Here is a 16,945-nt window from a genome sequence, read left to right as displayed (position 1 = left end):
CACTGCCGTGGTATTTACCCCTGGCCTGTTTTCCGGTCAGGGACCAGCAGTGACAGTGAGTGACATGTCTCTCATGTTTCATGAGGCATCACTCACTGTCACTGCCAGTCCTGGACCATAATACAGGCCAGGGCTAAATACCACAGCACTGCTGGCCTTTCTAATCCTTAGGGAGAGAAAGGGAGTGAAGGGTGGGGAGATGGTCTGGTGGGGCAGAGAGGAACAAGTCCCCAAGAGCCAGAGCCCCTTGCCTGCAGTGCAGAATAGACTGGGTGAAAGCTGAAGCTTTCCCTGGGGCCAAAGAGTCCAGAAGTAGGCAGGCTAGGCACCGCTGGGGATGGGAGTGGCATGCTCAGTCAGCTAGTAGCTCCTGCAATGCTCCCTTGCAAGTCGTAGCTCTTGCAATGCTCCCTTGCGAGTCTGTTGCTTAGAGTTCCCTCTTCTAAGTTGTTCCCGCCCACAGATTGTCACTGGCAGCTCAAGACACCCCCTATGTTGCAGATATGATAGCTGCCTCACCTGGGGCTTTATCATGAATGGCCTAATTATGTCATATGACACTTGACCTGTCAGACAGTGGGTCTATGCTCCATCCAGCACCAAATAAGCAGTTGCACAATCAAGGGAGGATGAGATTGTTGCTGTCTCTCCCTGTACTTGCAGCGAAGCTAAGAAAAATTGGTGTTTTTTTATTATTTTTATTTTAATTCACATTATTTTATTTTTTCTTTTCATGACAGGTGAGGCTCTGTAATATCCATTAGGCTGTGGATGGAGGCGAGTCCCACTGCTATCACCAGTTCCACCAACTTTTATGAGGGCTACAAAAGTTTTACAGAGAGCGCAAAGTCTATGCAATAAAATATTTCAGCCAGATGCTTCCAGCTGTTCTGTATGACCTGCATTCTCTGCCTCCCTATGTTTCAGGGGAGTCCCCTTCCATTCTAGCCATTATGCCCCCACATATGGCCACTACTATGAAGCCCAAGGAAGAAAAAAAAAAATATATATACACAAAAAAATTATTTAATGCACCAAATTTGCACCCCCCCTTAGGCGGTCACTTACTCTGCCTCTGTTGTGCTTGTTGTCCTTATTTGAATTTTATTTTATTTTGACACACAAAATAAGCTTGAAATCTGCTCCCTCATTCATATTTCTTTTATTGTCTAAGAATGTTAAACCGGAGAAAAACGGTGGGTCCCTTTCTTAACACAAAGTTTATTTATTTGAAATGTTGAATTGTTAGCAATGCTATATGTTACACTATTGTGAAAATTGTTTACCCGATAAAAAAACATTTGAATGAAAAAATAAGCTTGAAATAAGGATTTATTTTAGCACTTCAGCTCCCTTGCCAACAAGCAAACTGACAAGGGTAGGAGGATTGGGCTAGAATACAGCTTGGGCAATATGGTTTCTAATTGAATGTATTGCTCAAAGCTTAAATGTTAAATGTAAAAACAAATTAGGTTAGAACTATTATAAAGAAATGCACAAAACTGCTAAAATTACCTTTATTATAGATAATCCATTGAATACATTCATTTATGTATGCAGTCATCTAGTTTCCTGTTAAGGAGAGCCTATATATTCCCCAACATAGATTTTGATTGGTTGTAAACAGGCCCCGACTGAACGTCGGGCATACCGGGCAAATGCCCAGTAGGCCGCGCGGTAGTTTAGCCCCACCCACCGCAAGCACATTATTTTATTAATTATTTATAAATTTTGTTGTGAAATCCTGTGAATTATTGTAATGATGAATTACTAAATAATACTAATTATTATGTTTCATACAAATTTGTTTATGTATTATCATGAATGTGTTTATTAATAATAATATGCTAGTGCTACATTGCCAATTTGCAATATAATACCGCCCAGCCGGTGGCCGCACACTGGTGACTCAGACGTGACAAACCCAGCATGTGGCCGCACTACACTACCATCCAAGTGGCGCAGAAGAGGTCCTCCATCCAGCAGAAGTCTTCATCCAGGCGGCGTCTTCAATCTTCATCCATCCGGAGCGGAGCGGAGCCATCTTCCAAGGAGCCGACGCGGAGCCATCCTCTTCAACCGACGACTGAAAGACGAATGACGGTTCCTTTAAGGGATGTCATGCAAGGGCATGGCAGTCATCATGGACGACATCTTAGTGTATGGGTCTTCATTGGAAGAACATGATCAGCGATTGAGCTGTGTGCTGCAGACCATTAGAGAGTCCGGGCTGAAATTAAATAAGGAGAAATGCCATTTTAGGAAGGCTGAGTTATGCTACTTTGGGCATATTATCAATGGGGATGGCATCAAGCCGGACCCTGACAAAATCCTTGCTATTGAACAGATGAAAAGTCCTTCTGATGTACATGAGCTGAGACAAATATTGGGCCTTGTGAATTATGTGGGCAGGTTCCTTCCAAATGTATCCACAATACTACACCCTATTACAGTTGTTAAAGATGTTGCTTGGGTCTGGGGACATTCACATGAAGAATCTTTTGTGCAGGTCACACTGGGGCAGACCCCAGCAGAAAACTATTTAGAATCAGGTCTTGATCACTAACTGATATCTGAATATCAATATCTGATTGTTTATCAAGTCTTGATCACAGAATATATTGCTACTTAAAACAAATGGCATCATATGACCTTCAAGACTACGTCTAGATCCAGTCGAACACTTTAAACCCATGTTATTTTTACAGAAATTAATAGTGTCTATTACATTAGTTATCAAACAATATCCCTGTTTTTTTTCAATGTTCAAGAATTTTTGTTTTATATGCAAATCAATTGAACTCTGCAATCCTTGATCATAGACCCAAAATTAAGACTATGCAGCATGATTTTCCATTACTTGATTAACAATATAATGGAAAAAAATCTAATGAGAATAAATATTGTTCCATAAAATGACCAACAATGATCTTGCAAGAACTGTGGCTTTTATGGTTGCAGATGATCTATTCTATGGATTGCCATATTTTCCAAGGTTTCTCTTTTTGTTTTACTCTTGTACATTGTAACAACTCTAGCAAAACACTTTTGCAAAACATAAAAGTATTAAATGATAACTAAAAGTAAGACTCAGTTAAACAACAGAGGAGTCTCTTTGTGGGGGCTCAGTGGGTACAGTTTTGTGTTCAGGAGAACAACAAGCAAAAAGTTTTTTTCTGAGATGAGTGTAAGCATATCGAAAATACATGATATGACCAATGGCAACAAAGGAAACAGAAATAATCACAAGCAAACCAAAGTTCTCTGATTTAGGACCTAAGCTAACCATAATAAAATGCAGGAGATCAAGTAGGTAGTTCATGGAGTTCTGAACGCCATTTATGATGCCTCTCTCTGATTCAATCACATTTTCTTGTATGAGCTGCGTAACTGTCAGATCAAACGACCAAAGACCAACCCTGACTGTGATGATCCCAGCAAATAAAAAACTGACAGAAATCAAAGGAACAGAAGTTGAAAGATCAGAATCATTTAATAGTGAGGTAGAGTTAATTGTCAAGTTTTGCATGTTGGTGGTCAAGTACACTTCAGGAGACATGGTGGGTAAAGGTTCTCCTTCCAGGAAACATGTGCTAATATCATCAAATGGGGAAACTGTCAGATCCAATGGACTTCCAGGCATGAAGTCTGAGACTACGCAGAAAATAAGGCTGCTCAGTTAAGCTATTCCTGAGATGAATCCTGTACAAATCAAGCCACATTTTTTTCTTAGCCAGGTGAAGGCCACGGTTCCCATAATACCAGAAATAGCAGACGTTCCCATCAGAATACTGAGAACTGAACCACTAAGGTCCTGAGTGTAGGCATATTCAGTTGTGATACAATCAAAGCAAGGTCATGTACAGAAAAGCAAGATCCATCCCAAACCAAAATATAGATTGGTTGTAATATGCAAGCCATCCATCCCTAAAAGTGTGAAATGGCTCTGAAATCTTCTCTCCACAGCTAGACTACTTAGGAGGTTCTATGACAGCAATAGCCTTATCTCCCATAAGTAAAGCATTTTCTGGTGGCTTCTCTTTGGATGTTCAACTGCTTCCGTTCTTGGTCATCATCTTTCTTAATAAATTTTATAGCTATTGGTGCCAGAATATTGGTCAACTGGTCAATTCTTCTTACTGTGGCATTCATGTCTGCTAGTTTGCTCCGGTCTTCAAGTTACAGATAAAAAAAAGGAAATCTATTTGAATCCTGTCTGTCTTTCTTTCCAAACTTAGCTAGCACTGTTGCTGAAGTTGGAAAGCTATAGCCTTATACAATTCAATAGAAAGAGGAGCAACAGAATGCTGAGACCCCCTTTCCCCTGGCGCAAGCCCCAGATGAAAACTGTGTCAGCAGCCGCCTATTCACCCATTATAAGCTTAATCCCAGAGGACATATTTTGGTAGCAGGCCAGCTCAGTTTTATTCCTCCGCAGCCGGGACGCATGTGCCATGTCACGTGCCGGCGCTGCACAATCTTCTCTTGGTGGGGTGACCACAGTGGGGTGACCACAGGCAACCTCTGGCAGCAGGCTCCAGCACCAGAGAGAGACATGGTGATGCAGCAGCACTGCCTGTGAGTGAGTGAGTCTAGTGAAGACAGTGACAGTCTACAGAGACTGAGCAGCAAGTGAGGTCATCATGTTTGGTTAGAAAAATATTATCAGAATATCAGTATGACTCATAATCAAGAGAACAAAATAAATTAGATACTAAAAGTAAATTGTAAAGTCTGGAGCTGAAATGCTTGTCACTGTCATTCTATAAAAAAAATCTCTATTGTTTAGCTTCAGCATAACAAAACAGACAAAATAAAAACATGCAAATGATGGAGAGATATGTAGCAAGGTTAGGCGTGTGAGGCCTGTCATGTGCAGTTTCCAGGACTGCGAAATCCATAATTTTCAGGCTTACATTACAAGAAAGGGGACAAAGTAAATAATGAATTATGATGCAAAGTTGTTTTACTATGAAAAAGTAAAGGGATATGAAACCCACATTTTTTATTTCATGTTTCAGAGCATATAAACAATTTAGCTTTTTACTTTTATTATCAATTTTGTTTCACTCTCTTTGTAGCTATAGTTGAAGAAGCAGCAATGCTCTAATGGGAATTAGATTAAAACACATATAGTGAGCCAATGGCAAGAGGCATATATGTAAAGCAACCAATCAGCAGCTAGCTCCCAATAGTTTCTGCACTGATGAGTATTAGAATTACCAATCAACAAAATACTTATATCTCATTACATAAAACTAACATCCCATAATTACAAATAAATGCAACGTCTTTTTTTCATATATTATCTGAATTTAATTAGATAATTCTTTTAAATGTCCATTGCTATATCTCCCTTTAAAGCATCAGGTTTCGAGTTCTCAGTGCCTGAAATAGATGAGATCGCTTAGCACATGTGTAGGGTCAGATGAGGCTAAGCTCATGTGGAGCAGTTGCATCTTAGGTTGCTTATGCCAAAAATATGGTCTTATTTATTCTTTCTCTCTATTTGTGAGTTTATAAAATATTACACTGGCATTGGGGGCCTATTCCAATACATTATAGGAATGGTGCAAACTTTTTATAAAGGACTGTTGTGGATTTTTCCAGTTCACTGGTTTTTATGTGGTCTGCTTTGCATTGTGTTAAAGGAATAGTTTAGTCAAAATTAAACTTTCATGATTCAGATAGATCATGCAATTTTAACCCTGTATCACTGACTGCGGCTCTAGGACTACATGTTCTGGGTCGCTGTAGTGACGTGTAAATAGTGCGCTGAAGTCAGGGGGGAGTCGCCACTGGGCAAGAGACCAAACTTGGTACTGGTTAAAAGCAAGGTTTATTCGAAAATCAATTAAAAAAGCGTAGCATACAATATGCATGAGAGATGCTAGGCAGACATGGACAAACAGACAGAAGTGTGTATGATGGGTTTCGCGCCCCCTACAGGCGCTTAATCATAGACATAACTCCCTAAAGAATATGCTCATTTATACACCATAGGATTTAACCCCTTGTATACAAATACATGGATTAAAAATAAAATACAAAACTGTTTGCAATTCATGATAATGGGCACATCATTTACAGGAAAAATGTGAAACACATCAATACAAAACTTATTAATTAGAGTGTTTATCACATATACACAATTTAAGTACATTGTTACTAAATATGATTTTTTTTTAAAATAAATATTTTTATTGAGGTATATATAAACATATAGAAAACATGCAAAATTGCCAAAACTTAAGAATTACAGACTTTACGGTAAAGTTCACATTGATAAAATAGTGTACGGACTCAGGTACATATAAATTCAAAACTTAAGTAGGCAAAGGTAGCTGTAACCTCATTTTTATAATTATATAATCCACTCTTGGACCTTAGTAAAATAACAATATTCGATGGAGGTAAATTAATCTAGAGCCACTCTTGGGCTTGATAGAGCATAAAACAGTAAATGTACATATCAATAACAAATTGTATAACAAGTTTCCACAATAATGGATAAAATACATTTCTGGTTTATTATGATGTCCCTGATAAACACTAAACTCCACCCAACTAGTTCTAGGAGTCGTGACACTCATTAATTATATGTTCTTATTATGTTGCATAACACAAACAGGGCCACAATGAAATATTGGACAGGGGGTAGGATATGTTTTAACCAAAAACCTGTGCCAGTATTATGCTAAATGCTCAGTTATTTCTTCTCAATGGTTTCTGATTAGAAGCATGTTATGTATCCCAATCTGGTAGGGGCAATTTCACAAAAATATGTGCATAGGACACGTAGTGTTAAAATAATAAAGTATCACCCTATCTCGGCCGCAGACAGAGCGAGACCAACTCTTTCAGGCCCATTTATCAAAGGTCTTGCGGACCTGATCCGACACTGCGGATCAGGTCCGCAAGACCTCGCTAAATGCGGAGAGCAATACGCTCTCCGCATTTAACATTGCACCAGCAGCTCACAAGAGCTGCTGGTGCAACGCCGCCCCCTGCTGACTCGCGGCCAATCGGCCGCCAGCAGGGAGCTGTCAATCAACCCGATCGTATTCGATCGGGTTGATGTCTGGCGATTCCTGTCCGCCTGTTCAGAGCAGGCGGACAGGGTTATGGAGCAGCGGTCTTTTGACCGCTGCTTCATAAGTTGTGTTTCTGGCGAGTCTGAAGACTCGCCAGAAACACGGCCCTTCAAGCTCCATACGGAGCTTGATAAATGGGCCTGTTTATATGAAGGCACTGATGAAAAAACCCTTTGAGGAAATCATGATATCTAAATAAGATGGCGTATGTACCAATACACCCATTTAGCAAGGAGTAATGATATTGTGTAGTGTCTAGGGTTGTGTTTTCCTAGGAAAACGCGTATCCTATATAGATGTAAACCCAGATAGTGAATATGTATTGGGGTATGTAGGGAGACGATCCAAATTAAACTATAAATCAATAGATGAACAGACCTACTGATTTAAATTGATGAGATGCAGTAATGGTGTCCCCCTCATTATATTTATAGAAGAAAACTGACTATGGTACCCATATTATATTATCACTGTTGCTTTCAAATCCTATAAAATGAAACATGGCTGATCTCCATTGAGATCTCAAGTACGAAGAAAAACACTGAGGTACATAAGGAATCGTTTAGCATAGCAACACAGCAACAGATAAACAAAAACTTTTCATTTTGACCCCTTTTCTTTTTTTTTTCTTTTATCCCTTTCCCCTTTCTTTTTTGTTAAAGTCAAACCACTCATTTGTACAGAATCAGCCAACTCCTAACCTATGAGCTTAAGGATGACTCTATGCAATGTATCTATGGCAGCAGTTATGCAGGTTAACCCTTTATCTAAGCAAATCACCATGTACAAAGGACATACTGGGAAAACATAAGTTTAGGCGATAGAAGAAAAGGTTATTACACGCTGATAGATCTTAAGCAAGGGAGGTTATAGTTTGATATCCGGCTCACAAGGAGGCCGCCGCCAGAGGCCACAGCGGTCTAGATCAGAGCTCCAGGGTCATAATGTCAGCAAATTTGATATAGGTCAGTACAGTAGGTTATACTGCAAACACAAATAATGTTTTTTTTCCGTAGATGCTGCAGTTATCTGTATATAATCGGCGGATTGTACAGATCTTCACCTAGAGCTCCTGATAATACGTCCTGTCATGGACGCCGCCTAGACACGCCCCCTCAAATATGATTTAATTTACACATAATTCAATACCAATTGTGTTAATCAATTTTAAATGTATCCTGTGCTGTAGTCGATATATATATATATATATATATATATATATATATACACACATATATATACATAAGGAAGGAGAATAAAGGAAAAAGGGGTTGTCAGTATATTTACAGGGAGTGCAGAATTATTAGGCAAATGAGTATATTGACCACATCATCCTCTTTATGCATGTTGTCTTACTCCAAGCTGTATAGGCTCGAAAGCCTACTACCAATTAAGCATATTAGGTGATGTGCATCTCTGTAATCAGAAGGGGTGTGGTCTAATGACATCAACACCCTATATCAGGTGTGCATAATTATTAGGCAACTTCCTTTCCTTTGGCAAAATGGGTCAAAAGAAGGACTTGACAGGCTCAGAAATGTCAAAAATAGTGAGATATCTTGCAGAGGGATGCAGCACTCTTAAAATTGCAAAGCTTCTGAAGCGTGATCATCGAACAATCAAGCGTTTCATTCAAAATAGTCAAAAGGGTCGCAAGAAGCGTGTGGAAAAACCAAGGCGCAAAATAACTGCCCATGAACTGAGAAAAGTCAAGCGTGCAGCTGCCAAGATGCCACTTGCCACCAGTTTGGCCATATTTCAGAGCTGCAACATCACTGGAGTGCCCAAAAGCACAAGGTGTGCAATACTCAGAGACATGGCCAAGGTAAGAAAGGCTGAAAGACAACCACCACTGAACAAGACACACAAGCTGAAACGTCAAGACTGGGCCAAGAAATATCTCAAGACTGATTTTTCTAAGGTTTTATGGACTGATGAAATGAGAGTGAGTCTTGATGGGCCAGATGGATGGGCCCTTGGCTGGATTGGTAAAGGGCAGAGAGCTCCAGTCCGACTCAGACGCCAGCAAGGTGGAGGTGGAGTACTGGTTTGGGCTGGTATCATCAAAGATGAGCTTGTGGGGCCTTTTCGGGTTGAGGATGGAGTCAAGCTCAACTCCCAGTCCTACTGCCAGTTTCTGGAAGACACCTTCTTCAAGCAGTGGTACAGGAAGAAGTCTGCATCCTTCAAGAAAAACATGATTTTAATGCAGGACAATGCTCCCTCACACGCGTCCAAGTACTCCACAGCATGGCTGGCAAGAAAGGGTATAAAAGAAGAAAATCTAATGACATGGCCTCCTTGTTCACCTGATCTGAACCCCATTGAGAACCTGTGGTCCATCATCAAATGTGAGATTTACAAGGAGGGAAAACAGTACACCTCTCTGAACAGTGTCTGGGAGGCTGTGGTTGCTGCTGCACGCAATGTTGATGGTGAACAGATCAAAACACTGACAGAATCCATGGATGGCAGGCTTTTGAGTGTCCTTGCAAAGAAAGGTGGCTATATTGGTCACTGATTTGTTTTTGTTTTGTTTTTGAATGTCAGAAATGTATATTTGTGAATGTTGAGATGTTATATTGGTTTCACTGGTAAAAATAAATAATTGAAATGGGTATATATTTGTTTTTTTGTTAAGTTGCCTAATAATTATGCACAGTAATAGTCACCTGCACACACAGATATCCCCCTAAAATAGCTAAAACTAAAAACAAACTAAAAACTACTTCCAAAACTATTCAGCTTTGATATTAATGAGTTTTTTTGGGTTCATTGAGAACATGGTTGTTGTTCAATAATAAAATTAATCCTCAAAAATACAACTTGCCTAATAATTCTGCACTCCCTGTATAAGAATCTCAGTAGTGCTCTCCAAATAATATGTCAGTCTATGGCAGGGTTAAAATACAATATAGGTAATAATTATCCTTTAAAAATAAAACCCTCAATCAATATGCATCTACTAGACTAGAAACCACAAAATTAATATAAATACCTGAATTCTTTTTTTATTAGTTAATATCTATGAACAAATTGGAATATATTTGTATGAATCAGAATGTGAGTCAATACTATACGCGTTTAAAAACTATTAATAAAATGCTGTGCAGAGTTCATACACATTTACCTTTAGAGCTGGCCTTATTCACAATAACCTTTCATTCAGCGTTGCATTTAAAATATCACAGTGAGACTTAAAATAGCAGCTACTAATATTCAGCAATACAATTAACAGTGCTAATAAACATTAGGACAATATATATACTCAGCTATTTTAGCTGCAATTGATTCTAACACAATCCTAATTTAAAAAATCAGAAATTGCACAGATAAATTACTTAGCCTACAAGATACAAATTTGACACTATACAGGGCTATGGATACCAGTTTTAAAATACAATTTATTTCTTTAAGTCTGCTATATACAGCAACAATAAATGTTTGCTTTAAATGTTTTGCATACAAAAGGCAAGCTAAGAGCTATTCAAGACTATGAAAACAAAATTTATGCTTACCTGATAAATTTCTTTCTTTTGCGATGTACCGAGTTCATGGATTCATCCTAACTTGTGGGATATTGTCCTTCCTGACAGGAAGTAGCAAAGAGAGCACCACAGCAGAGCTGTCTATAAAGCTCCCCTCTTAACTCCACCCCCCCCGTCATTTGACCGAAGGCCAAGGAAGAAAAGGAGAAACTATAAGGTGCAGAGGTGACTGAAGTTTACATAAAAAAATACTATCTGTCTTGAATAGACAGGGCGGGCCGTGGACTCGGTACATCGCAAAAGAAAGAAATTTATCAGGTAAGCATACATTTTGTTTTCTTTTGCATGATGTACCGAGTCCACGGATTCATCCTAACTTGTGGGATACCAATACCAAAGCTTTAGGACACGGATATAGGGAGGGACAAGACAGGAACCTAAACGGAAGGCACCACTGCTTGCAAAACCTTTCTCCCAAAAATAGCCTCCGAAGAAGCAAAAGTATCAGATTTATACAATTTTGAAAAGGTATGAAGCGATGACCAAGTCGCAGCCTTACAAATCTGTTCAACAGAAGCATTATTTTTAAAAGCCCATGTGGAAGCTACCGCTCTAGTAGAATGAGCTGTAATCCTTTCAGGAGGCTGCTGTCCAGCAGTCTCATAAGCCAAACGGATGATGCTTTTCAGCCAAAAGGAAAGAGAAGTCGCCGTAGACTTTTGACCTCTACGCTTTCCAGAATAGACAACAAACAAAGAAGATGTTTGACGAAAATCTTTGGTTGCCTGCAAATAAAATTTCAAAGCACGAACCACGTCAAAGTTGTGCAACAGACGTTCCCTCTTACAAGAAGGATTAGGACACAGAGAAGGAACAACAATTTCTTGATTGATATTCCTGTTAGTAACAACCTTAGGTAGGAACCCAGGCTTGGTACGCAAAACCACCTTATCAGCATGGAACACAAGATAAGGAGAGTCACATTGTAATGTAGATAGTTTAGAAACTCTTCGAGCTGAAGAGATAGCAACTAGGAACCAAACTTTCCAAGATAAAAGCTTAATATCTATGCAATGCATGGGTTCAAACGGAACCAAGAGATCAACTTCCAATCAACAACTTTAGCACCAGCACTCGACTTTAAGAAACCAAATCACTCTGACACAGACCTGTAGCTGTGTATACTGAACATACAGTCACATCCTATGTGCACATGAGTCAAATACAACACTCTCTGTATAATATATATAAATATGAAGCGGACTTACACGAGATGCAGCTCCTGTCTGTTGTGCCGCTCCCTTCTTCACCGCCGCTATTCCGAGAGTGCTGCGCTTGTCCTTTTGGTTCAAAATCTGGGTAGTGTTCTCCGAGTTATCCACCTGTATGTGTAGGTGAGCCCTGTGGACGGGTCATATAAGTAACAAACAAAAAGAGAAATGTCCAGACCGGCTCCTCCTTCCACAATGCGCTCTTTATTTGATGCAAAAAAGAGAGAGAGATGTGAGGGGGTACCTGTCATTACCTGTGTTTTAACTCTTGCCTGTAGGTGCTCTGACATAGTCAATATTAATTGTGCTGTTTGTTACGCTCTTTTTTGCATCAAATAATGAGCGCATTGTGGAAGGAGGAGCCGGTCTGGACATTTCTCTTTTTGTTTGTTTCAAACGGAACCCCTTGAAGAACTCTAAGAACTAAATTTAGACTCCATGGCGGAGCAATAGGTTTAAACACAGGTTTAATTCTAACTAAAGCCTGACAAAAAGCCAGAACGTCTGGAACATCTGCCAGACGCTTGTGCAAACAAATAGACAGAGCAGATATCTGTCCCTTTAGGGAACTAGCTGATAATCCTTTCTCCAATCCCTCTTGGAGAAAAGACAAAATCCTAGGAATCCTGATTTTACTCCAGGAGAAGCCTTTGGATTCACACCAAAAAAGATATTTACGCCATATCTTATGATAAATTTTCCTGGTAACAGGCTTTCGAGCCTGAATCAAGGTATTTATGACTGACTCAGAGAAACCCCGCTTTGATAGAATCAAGCGTTCAATCTCCAAGCAGTCAGTTGCAGAGAAATTAGATTTGGATGCTTGAATGGACCTTGAATCAGAAGGTCCTGTCTCAATGGCAGAGACCATGGTGGAAGGGATGACATGTCCACCAGGTCTGCATACCAAGTCCTGCGTGGCCACGCAGGTGCTATCAAAATCACTGATGCTGTCTCCTGTTTGATTCTGGCAATCAGACGTGGAAGGAGAGGGAAAGGTTGAACGACCAGGGTACTGCTAGAGCATCTATCAGTACAGCCTGAGGATCCCTTGACCTGGAGCCGTAACAAGGAAGTTTGGCGTTCTGACGAGACGCCATCAGATCCAACTCTGGTGTGCTCCATAGCCGAACCAGCTGAGCAAACACCTCCGGATGGAGTTCCCACTCCCCCGGATGAAAAGTCTGACGACTTAGAAAATCTGCCTCCCAGTTCTCTAAACCTGGGATATAGATCGCTGACAGATGGCAAGTGTGAGCCTCTGCCCTTTGGATTATCCTTGAGACCTCTATCATCGCTAAGGAACTCTTTGTTCCGCCCTGATGATTGATATAAGCCACAGTCGTGATGTTGTCCGACTGAAACCTGATGAATCTGGCCGAAGCCAGCTGAGGCCATGCCTGGAGAGCATTGAATATCGCTCTTAATTCCAGAATATTTATCGGTACGAGAGCCTCCTCCCGAGTCCACAAACCCTGAGCTTTCAGGGAATTCCAGACTGCACCCCAGCCCAGAAGACTGGCGTCTGTCGTCACTATAACCCATTCTGGCCTGCGGAAACACATTCCCTGGGACAGATGATCCTGTGACAACCACCAAAGAAGAGAGTCTCTGGTCTCTTGATCCAGATTTATCTGAGGAGATAAATCCACATAATCCCCATTCCACTGATTGAGCATGCATAGTTACAGTGGTCTGAGATGCAAGCGAGCAAACGGAACTATGTCCATTGCCGCTACCATTAGTCCGATTACCTCCATACACTGAGCCACTAACGGCCGAGGAATGGAATGAAGAGCTCGGCAGGTGGACAAAATCTTTGATTTCCTGACCTCCGTCAGAAATATCTTCATGTCCACCGAGTCTATCAGAGTCCCTAGAAATGAAACTCTTGTGAGGGGGGAAAGAGAACTCTTTTTTACGTTCACTTTCCACCCGTGAGACCTTAGAAAGGCCAACACTAAGTCCGTGTGAGACTTGGCTAGTTAGAAGGATGACGCTTGAATTAGAATGTCGTCTAGATAAGGCACCACTGCTATGCCCCATGGCCTTAGAACCGCCAGAAGGGACCCTAGCACCTTCGTGAAGATTTGCTGTTCCATGGCCAACCCGAAAGGAAGAGCCATAAACTGATAATGCTTGTCCAGAAAGGCGAACCTGAGGAACTGGTGATGATCTTTGTGGATAGGAATGTGCAGATATGCATCCTTTAAAGGCACAGTCAACCATAGAATTGTTATTGTTTTAAAAGATAGATAATCCCTTTATTACTCATTCCCCAGTTTTGCATAACCAACACAGTTATATTAATGTACTTTTTACCTTTGTGATTACCTTGTATCTAGGAACCTTCTTCCAGCCCCCTGATCACATGACAGTGACTGTTTATTATCTATTGTCTTAAATTTAGCATTGTATTGTGCTAGATCTTAAATAACTTTCTGTGCCTGAACACAGTGTTATCTATATAGCCCACGTGTACTTTCTGTCTCTTTATGTTGAAAAGAGATTTAAAAAGCATGTGATAAGAGGCAGCCCTCAAAGGCTTAGAAATTAGCATATGAGCCTACCTATGTTTAGTTTAAACTAAGAATACCAAGAGAAAAAAGCACATTTGATGATAAAAGTAAATTGGAAAGTCAATTAAAATTAAAAGTCCTATCTGAATAATGAAAGTTTAATTTATACTTGACTGTCCCTTTAAGTCCACGGTGGTCATGTATTGACCCTCCTGGGTCAATGGTAAGATAGTCCGAATGGTCTCCATCTTGAAAGATGGAACTATTAGGAATTGGTTTAGGATCTTGAGATCCAGAATTGGTCTGAAGGTTCCCTCCTTTTTGGGAACTATAAACAGATTGGAGTAGAACCCCTGCCCCTGTTCTGCTTTTGGAACTGGGCAGATCACTCCCATGGTAAAAAGGTCTTCTACACAGCGTAAGAACGCCTCTCTTTTTGTCGGGTTTGCAGACAATTGAGAAAGATGGAACCTCCCCCTTGGAGGGGAATCCTTGAAATCTAGAAGGTATCCCTGGGTTACAATTTCTACTGCCCAGGAATCCTGAACATCTCTTGCCCAGGCCTGAGCAAAGAGAGAGAGTCTGCCCCCTACTAGATCCGGTCCCGGATCGGGTGCTACCCCTTCATGCTGACTTGGCCTGTTTACCCTTGTTCCAAGCCTGATTAGGTCTCCAGGTTGGCTTGGATTGAGTAAAGTTCCCCTCTTGCTTTGCAGCAGGGGAAGAGGTAGAGGGACCACTCTTGAAGTTTCGAAAGGAACGAAAATTATTTTGTTTGGTCCTTGTCTTATTTGACTTATCCTGAGGGAGGGTATGACCCTTCCCTCCAGTAATGTCTGAAATGATCTCTTTCAATGCAGGCCCGAATAGGGTCTTACCTTTGAAAGGGATGGTCAAAAGCTTAGATTTAGATGACATATCAGCTGACCAGGACTTAAGCCATAACGCTCTATGCGCTAAAATGGCAAAACCTGAATTCTTAGCCACTAATTTAGCAAGATGAAATGCGGCGTCTGTAATAAAAGAATTAGCCAACTTAAGAGCCTTAATTCTGTCCAAAATATCATCTAGTGGGGTCTCCATCTGAAGAGCCTCTTCTAGAGCTTCAAACCAAAAGGCAGCTGCAGTGGTTACAGGAACAATGCATGCTATAGGTTGAAGAAGAAAACCTCGATGAACAAAAATTTTCTTTAGGAGACCCTCTAATTTTTTATCCATAGGATCAATGAAAGCACAATTGTCTTCAATAGGTATAGTTGTACGCTTAGCCAGGGTAGAAATAGCTCCCTCCACCTTAGGGACCGTCTGCCATGAGTCCTTTATGGTGTCAGAAATGGGAAACATTTTCTTAAAAACAGGAGGGGGAGAGAACGGAATACCTGGTTTATCCCACTCCTAAGTAGCAATGTCCGAAATCCTCTTAGGGACCGGAAACACATAAGTGTAAACAGGAACCTCTAAATATTTGTCCATTTTTCACAATTTCTCTGGAACTACAATAGGGTCACAATCATCCAGAGTATCTAAAACCTCCCTGAGCAATAAGCGGAGGAGCTCTAGCTTAAATTTAAATGCTGTCATATCTGAATCTGTCTGAGAGAACATCTTTCCTGAATCAGAAATCTCTCCCTCAGACAGCAAATCCCTCATCCCTACTTCAGAACATTGTGAGGAAATATCAGATACGGCTACTAAAGCGTCAGAAGGCTCAGCATTTGTTCTTAACCCAGAGCTACTGCGTTTCCCTTGCAACCCAGGCAGCTTAGATAAAACCTCTGTGAGGGTAGTATTCATAACTGAAGCCATATCTTGCAAGGTGAAAGAATTAGACGCACTAGAAGTACTTGGCGTCGCTTGTGCGGGCGTTACTGGTTGTGACACTTGGGGAGAACTAGATGGCGAAACCTGATTTCCTTCTGTCTGAGAATCATCTAATGCCAAACTTTTATAAGTCAAAATATGCTGTTTGCAATTTGTAGACATATCAGTACAAGTGGGACACATTCTAAGAGGGGGTTCAACAATGGCTTCTAAACAAATTGAACAATGAGTTTCCTCAGTGTCAGACATGTTTAACAGACTAGTAATAAAGCAAGCAAGCTTGGAAAACACTTTATTTAATGAAAAAATCACAATTTGCAAAAACGGTACTGTGCCTTTAAGAGAAAAAAAGGCATGCACAAACTGCAACACAAAATTGTTTACATTTTTCTGAAATTTTAACAGTGTACCCACTAAGTTTCAGAAGGATTGCACCACAAGTTAATAAGCAATAAACCCCCAAATGAAAAAAACGGATTGAAATATGTCTAAAACCGGTTAAAACCCCTAAAGCACCTTGCCACTGCTGTGCTGTGGCCCTACCTGCCCTTAGGAAGTGATAATATGGGGTTTAAAGCTTCAATTAGTCCCTCAGAAGACTCTCAGGACCTCAGGAGAAGTTGCTTGCTGCTTGTAAATGTAGGCCCCGCCCACCTCACTCGATGTTGCTGGGGCCAACACAAAACTAACAAACCCTGCCTGAAAGCCATGTGGGTTATAAACAACCCCAAAGAACCCTCAAGCAAATGTCC

The 16,945-nt window shown here is 40.6% G+C and overlaps 1 pseudogene; it reads right to left on the bottom strand.

Annotated features, from left to right (window-relative positions):
* Positions 1-3,094: 3,094 nt before the first annotated feature.
* LOC128664884 (solute carrier family 40 protein member 1-like) lies at positions 3,095-4,456 on the bottom strand (annotated as a pseudogene).
* Between the last annotated feature and the right edge of the window lie 12,489 nt (positions 4,457-16,945).

This window comes from Bombina bombina, chromosome 6 (assembly GCF_027579735.1).
Source record: "Bombina bombina isolate aBomBom1 chromosome 6, aBomBom1.pri, whole genome shotgun sequence".
Lineage (NCBI taxonomy): Eukaryota > Metazoa > Chordata > Amphibia > Anura > Bombinatoridae > Bombina > Bombina bombina.
The sequence above is the reverse complement of the archived record's forward strand: the minus strand, read 5'-3'. Positions and strand labels throughout refer to the sequence as shown.